Source organism: Crassostrea angulata, chromosome 4 (assembly GCF_025612915.1).
Source record: "Crassostrea angulata isolate pt1a10 chromosome 4, ASM2561291v2, whole genome shotgun sequence".
Taxonomy (NCBI): Eukaryota; Metazoa; Mollusca; class Bivalvia; order Ostreida; family Ostreidae; genus Magallana; species Magallana angulata.
Window position 1 is genome coordinate 5,254,001 of NC_069114.1, and position 6,962 is coordinate 5,260,962.

General features: G+C 33.1%; 1 pseudogene; it reads left to right on the forward strand.

The window, feature by feature from the left end:
* Positions 1-3,684: 3,684 nt before the first annotated feature.
* On the forward strand, positions 3,685-6,962 carry LOC128180563 (uncharacterized; annotated as a pseudogene).

Genomic DNA, 6,962 nt, shown 5'->3' on the forward strand with positions numbered 1-6,962 from the left:
GATTCTTGAATTTGGATATTCAATATTTCCGTCTGACTTATGATAAAATAACTTATAATTTATGTTTATAGAGATATAAGGTAAAATGAATAGTATTTGATATACATCTGCAAGCTTTAAGTAAAATAGAGTTGATCAGCTGATATAATTGGGTGTCTTTTCTCCACAATACTATGCAATCTAATGTCTTACATGAATCTAAAAGTATACTTATATATTCAGATATATTCAAATTTTATATAAATATATGTATGTTCAGTTTAGAAAACTATATTTTTATTCTAAAATCAAAATGATAATTAATGTTTTACTTGGATATCAAATACCGTTTTAATGCTGTGTTTATGATCATATTACGACAGTCCATCTGACATTACCAGAACAATAGTATATATAAATATTTGATGAAGTCACTCTTCTCATGTTATATTATGCACTACCGTTGGACACACCTTTAAATGAGGTAAAGCTTACAATAATTTGTAGTTTATACTAATAACACTTTAAAAGTAAAAATAACCGAATGCAATAATTGCAACACTGCTTATTTCAAAACATTATTAAGCAAACCGTATTTTAAAATTCATTAGTGTATTCATGTATCATAGGAGATGAAATTCATACTGTATCTGTTGATCGTTGCTGCTACCCAAGCTGAGACAAATACCGGAGAATGTAAAGAAATGTTACAGGGTTATATGACAGGACAGCTGTCATCGGCTCTAGGACAATACCAAGTATAAACCTTGAGGCGAGAGTATAAAAGTTTTACTGACGTCATCGAAAAAACCATGATCACGTTTAAAGAAAACGTTGAGACAAAGCTAAGGTGGCAGGGGACAGTTTTTTTTTATACAATTCATTGTAGCCAAGGGATGCGTGTCTTTGGAACTCTGTAACTAGAATTTCCTCAGTTCCCATTCAGCACAAATACCTTTAATTCACTCTTTATAAGGCCAATCACCATTTTCTGAAGAAAATTATTAGTCAAAACCTGTAAAATTCTCTACATACTGGTTTTTATGAGATTTTGACCCTTTCATTTTTTGCTAATTTTTCATGATTTTTCAGCTTTTTAGACCTCCCCCCGCTAATTCCCTGCAGAGGGTTGACCTTCCGTACCGCGTGCATGTTGCACTATCACATGTCAGAAACTTACCGGTGTATAGTTTACAATGTCCCATCCACCTACTTTTCGTGTTATTTTACCTCCCGTCTGTAACTTGCAATTTCACTGTGTAAAGTCAGCACAACAGTCATAGCCGCAGGTTTCGCATTTTACTTCTGATTCTCATGTACCTAACATAAGGGGCCTACATATTGCATATCAATTTCAACAACAGACACCCCTCTAACTAATGATAATCATTAAAAATCATTTCATGAATTTTAGCAACACTCATAAGCCTTCAAGTACGGCAACTCTCAATTTTTCAAAAATATTGACGGGTACTTTATTCGAAACTGTCCCTTGCTACCTTTAACATACACTAACATTCTCTGAAAAGTCATCTTGTCTTAAAATTAAAAGGCTTATGCTATTCTGAGAAAAAGTACACCACATTTTGACAATTCCATTGAGGTTTAAGAAAAATATGGCCATTTAAGTGAACCCAACATTTCCACTTTCCTCTATTTAACACAGATTCATAGGGCTCTCCATTAATAAAGCATCTTTACCTAATCTTTTAGAGGTCAACTGTTGTTCAACCTCCTTAAATAAGAAACCTTATTCAATACTACATACATTTGCTTGATATTATCATGATAAAAGCATCACATCACTTAGAAATCCCTCTACATGTATACCCTCCCCCTATCTTTTGATTTTTACAAGAAGGATTAGTTTGAACACTTTAACCTAATATTATGAAACTTTTGGCAGTTTCCTCGAGTCATTTCTTACACATATTTGAAAACAACCATCACTAATATTTAAAAGTGATCTTGTTTGGCAAATGGATGATTTGTAGCATTTTTATTCACAAAAAGTCATGTCGCCCTACATGTGATTTCTTGTTTTCATGAAAAACTAAGCCTATAATCATATTTAGTGGATATCTTACATATTCTGGTTTCTAGTCTCCTTTTAACTTTGCTAAATTAGTATGACCTACAAGTGTGATGTGTGCGTTTAATTAATTTGAAATTCAAACACAACCGGGTACCTGGGGATGGATGAGAATTCCATGAAAAATGTTCAAATTTTACATGTTTTTCTACATTTTTGATGCATATAAACAATGAAATGGTAAAAATATGTTGTTTTTTATTCATTTCAAGGGTAATTATCATAGCAGATGTTATTTCAAGGTCAAATGTACATTTACATATCCTACATTTAATGGTAATGGAGTCCATTGGAAAGAGGGGGTGGCTTTTTCAATTCTGTAAATACATCTAAAATACCATTTTTTGATAGGAAGGAGCAAAAACTTTAGTTTTTTGACATATTGTATACTTTGATAACTGCATTTGTCTACATGTAAAGTTCACTTGAAATAAAAATATGCTGTTTTAAAAAAATTGGGTGATATAAGTCTGGTGGCTTAATGTTATTTCATAAAATCAGACAGCAAAATGACTGCAAATTCATAAATTTAATGATTTAATTGATAAAAACTGTTTTAAAGTATTTATTCTTATCTCAGTAATTAACTTAAGCCTATTAATTGTCATCAGGATAGGAAATACCTACTCTCTTAGCCAATTTACTCTAGTGGTGGTCATTCTACACATTTAAGAGGGAGTTACTCCCCTTGAATATTTTAGCTAATAAATCATGTAATGACATCTATAGCCAAGAAAATCATCCATTTTCACAAAATGTATGACTTATGGTACAATATCCACTCAAAATTACAGTTAAAGGAGAAATATGAAAATACCATGTAGTCTTGAAGGTGGCAGGGGACAGTTTTTTTTTATACAATTCATTGTAGCCAAGGGATGCGTGTCTTTGGAACTCTGTAACTAGAATTTCCTCAGTTCCCATTCAGCACAAATACCTTTAATTCACTCTTTATAAGGCCAATCACCATTTTCTGAAGAAAATTATTAGTCAAAACCTGTAAAATTCTCTACATACTGGTTTTTATGAGATTTTGACCCTTTCATTTTTTGCTAATTTTTCATGATTTTTCAGCTTTTTAGACCTCCCCCCGCTAATTCCCTGCAGAGGGTTGACCTTCCGTACCGCGTGCATGTTGCACTATCACATGTCAGAAACTTACCGGTGTATAGTTTACAATGTCCCATCCACCTACTTTTCGTGTTATTTTACCTCCCGTCTGTAACTTGCAATTTCACTGTGTAAAGTCAGCACAACAGTCATAGCCGCAGGTTTCGCATTTTACTTCTGATTCTCATGTACCTAACATAAGGGGCCTACATATTGCATATCAATTTCAACAACAGACACCCCTCTAACTAATGATAATCATTAAAAATCATTTCATGAATTTTAGCAACACTCATAAGCCTTCAAGTACGGCAACTCTCAATTTTTCAAAAATATTGACGGGTACTTTATTCGAAACTGTCCCTTGCTACCTAAGACACAACAAAAGTATGCTTAACACTGTTGTAAATACAGTATGAAGAAAGATCATACAATGATTATTTGACTTATTTTATTTTCCAGACACATCAATAAGTCGCGCTGTTTACACACGATGGGGAAAAATGACGTGTCCAGGCAGTGCAGAAATAGTTTTTTTCAGGTGATGATTTATAAATTAAAAAAAATATACGAAACAATTCTTCGTAAAAATTCTTTTTACAATTTTAACTGCGTTCCGTGTAAAGCTGAAGAAACGTGAAGAAAAATATAACAACAGTTACTTCCTAGATTTTTTTCAGTTTAAAACAGATCGAAAACATTGTTGGTTTGTATATGTAGGTTATGTTGGGGGATCTGAATACCATCATTCTGGAGCAGCAGTTGAACCTCTTTGTTTACCCAGAAACCCAGAGTGGGGAAAATACAGAGATGGGAGGGATCGATATAAAGCTTACATCTACGGAGCAGAATACGAGACAAGTGATCTAAGTGGAAAATGGTACAAACTTCATGATCACGATGTTCGGTGTGCTGTGTGTTTGGTTCGTAATAGATTTGTGGTAAAGATGTTTGCAGGTAGGAATTATCAAAGGCGTTTATTGCAATATTTCGATGATCATGTTTAGTAAATTAATAAGAAGTAAATTAGTAAATTATCAATACACATTTGACATTTGGAATTTTTCGAAACAGTTAATATATGTATTTAGCAGAAGCTTAATAATGCCTAAACAAATTAACACATTCGTTGTAAACTCAACTCACGATAACAAATTTATTTTCAAATAGTATACGCTTTGAAAAATTAGATTAAACCTATAAACATAGAAGCTAAGATAATGTAAACGTATTATATTTGGCGCGTACGATATTTGGCTGATATTAGTTTTTTAACAAGTTCGCGTGTATCTTAAATAGCGTATTCCTGAATGTGACTTTCCTTTTACATATATGCATGGCATTTAGCGGTGCACTTGATTTAGTGGAAGCCGTATTCCACCAAAAGCGCTAAATAGAATACACAGCCAAATGTAATACGTTAACAGTACATTATAAATTGATAAATTAACTGTAGCGAAAAAGACTTGTGACGAGGGTTGGAAACTTGAGTACCATGGTTATCTAATTGCGGGTCTCTATAATCACTACGCTGGATCATCATACACCTGTGTCGATAGTGACCCAGATACCTTACAAGGCGGTCATATTAACAATAACGGTTACGTGTTCTATCTTGTGGAGGCAATTTGTGGCTCACTCAAGTGTCCTCCTTACGTTAATGGAAGAGAAATTGTCTGTGCTGTTTGTTCCTTAGAAAATTAAACATCGTTATAATGTTTTCATTGATTTTTTTATTTGATATTCCACAATCAGAGGGATAAATGCATTTGTGTTTTGAAGAAAAGCTGTCTGAACCTGTACAACATAAAAAAAACTTTAAAGAAGTGTGATTATCAACAATAGGCAGAATGATAGAGGCAATCATACATAATTTATTTTTTCTTTATTATTATAGTTCATTCAGGAAGGTCAAAGTTATTTTGGGAGTTGATTTTAATCAACTCGCCTATGCAGTTACTCTGGCAAACCTGGTCTAAAACAATGTTTTGGCCTAAGCACAAATTTTCACAATTTTACTCAAAGTTTATTCTAATTCATCTAAAATATAATCAGCGTGAGAATTGTGTAAATATGTTTGAAAATTTTATAGCTGCAAGTGTTCATTTCATAAAAATGAAAAAAATGTTTATAATTACATTGTACATGTAAAAAAAATTTTTTTTTTTTTTTTTTTTTTTACAAAAGAATCACTATTCATTGAGGCAATCTGTGTCCGAAATATCTAGAAACCATGGATTTGTGTGCACATTTACATGTAGATATAAATATAATGTATATACTTTCTAAATGAAAAATCATTTTTCACACTTTGATATTGAATGTTTTTAATGTATTTTTTCCGACAATATTCGAACAAATGTATATAAGATAAGAGTTTGCGATGTTTTAGGATTAATTATCATATTTTGTTTGTGTATTATAGGTGATGAAATTCATACTGTTGCTGATATTCTTTGCTGGTGTACAAACCGAAGGAATTAACGGAAATTGCAAAGAAATGTTACAGGGTTATCTGACGGGGCAACTGTCGTCTGCTCTTGGGTCGTACCAAGTAGAGGCGCTGAGGCGGGAATTCAAACGTTTTATTGGTGACATGGAGAAATCCATGAATGAGCTCAAACAAAACGTTGAGACAAAGCTTGAAAATATAAAAGGTATGTCAAAAAACACTGCATAAAGTAGATTATGAAACGAATATTTATTTTTAAAAAATCCTTTTTTCAGTCACAGTAAATAATAATGTTGTTTACACAGGATGGGGAAAAGGAAAAGCTGTCCCAAAGTGCACACTTGGTCTTTTAGGGTAACTCTTTCTAAGAACAACTTCTTAATATCAACATAATTATTAAATGAGTGTCTGTGAAAATTGACAATTTTGATAATAAGGTTTCTTCATATCAAGTTAAATTGACGTCCATTTTTTATCTTTTGTGATTTTTTCTCATATTTGAAGTCGAAGAGTGAAGAGACAAATAAACAAATAACCGAAATGAACCAAATGTCCTTTTTTGCAACTGAAATCCTCAGTATTATAACTGAAAATAATAGAATGTAAAATAAAAAAAGAACCACTGTTGTTATTTAGGATATGTAGGGGGCTCTCTTCAAAGCGATTCTGGAGCAGCAGTTGAACCTCTTTGTTTACCAAGAACCCCAGAGTGGGGAAACTACAGAGATGGAAGAGATGGAAATAAAGCCTAAATCTACGGAGCAGAATACGAGACCGGTGACCTAAGTGGCAAATGGCACAGACTTAATGAGCATGACGTCCTATGTGGTGTTCATGTATGCTCAGTTCGATAGAGATCCGTGGTAAAGATGTTTCCGGGTACGAGTTTATAACCTTATTTAGATGCTATGAGTTCCTGGTGTTTAATTATAGAAATCAACCAAAATCTAATCGATTTGGTAGTAAACAAATGTATACTGTTTTTCAAGTAATAGCTTTACATTGTTCTTTGAAAACGCATATGTTTGATGATATTTAACAAAAAAGTGTCACATTTTTGAAAATCATTCAAATATTGCAGCTACACAAACGTGTAAAGACGACTGGAAGTTAGAGTTTCCTGGTTACCTGATGGCTGGTTACCATGGTCACGTAGCTGGGACATCATATACTTGTATTGATAACGACCCAGAGAGTTTACATGGAGGTGGTAATATCAACAGCAAGGGTTACCTGTTCCATATGGTGGCGGAAAGATGTGGTTCATTGAAGTGTCCACCGTATGTTGAGGGAAGAGAGATTGTTTGCGTTGTTTGTTCCCTGGAATAA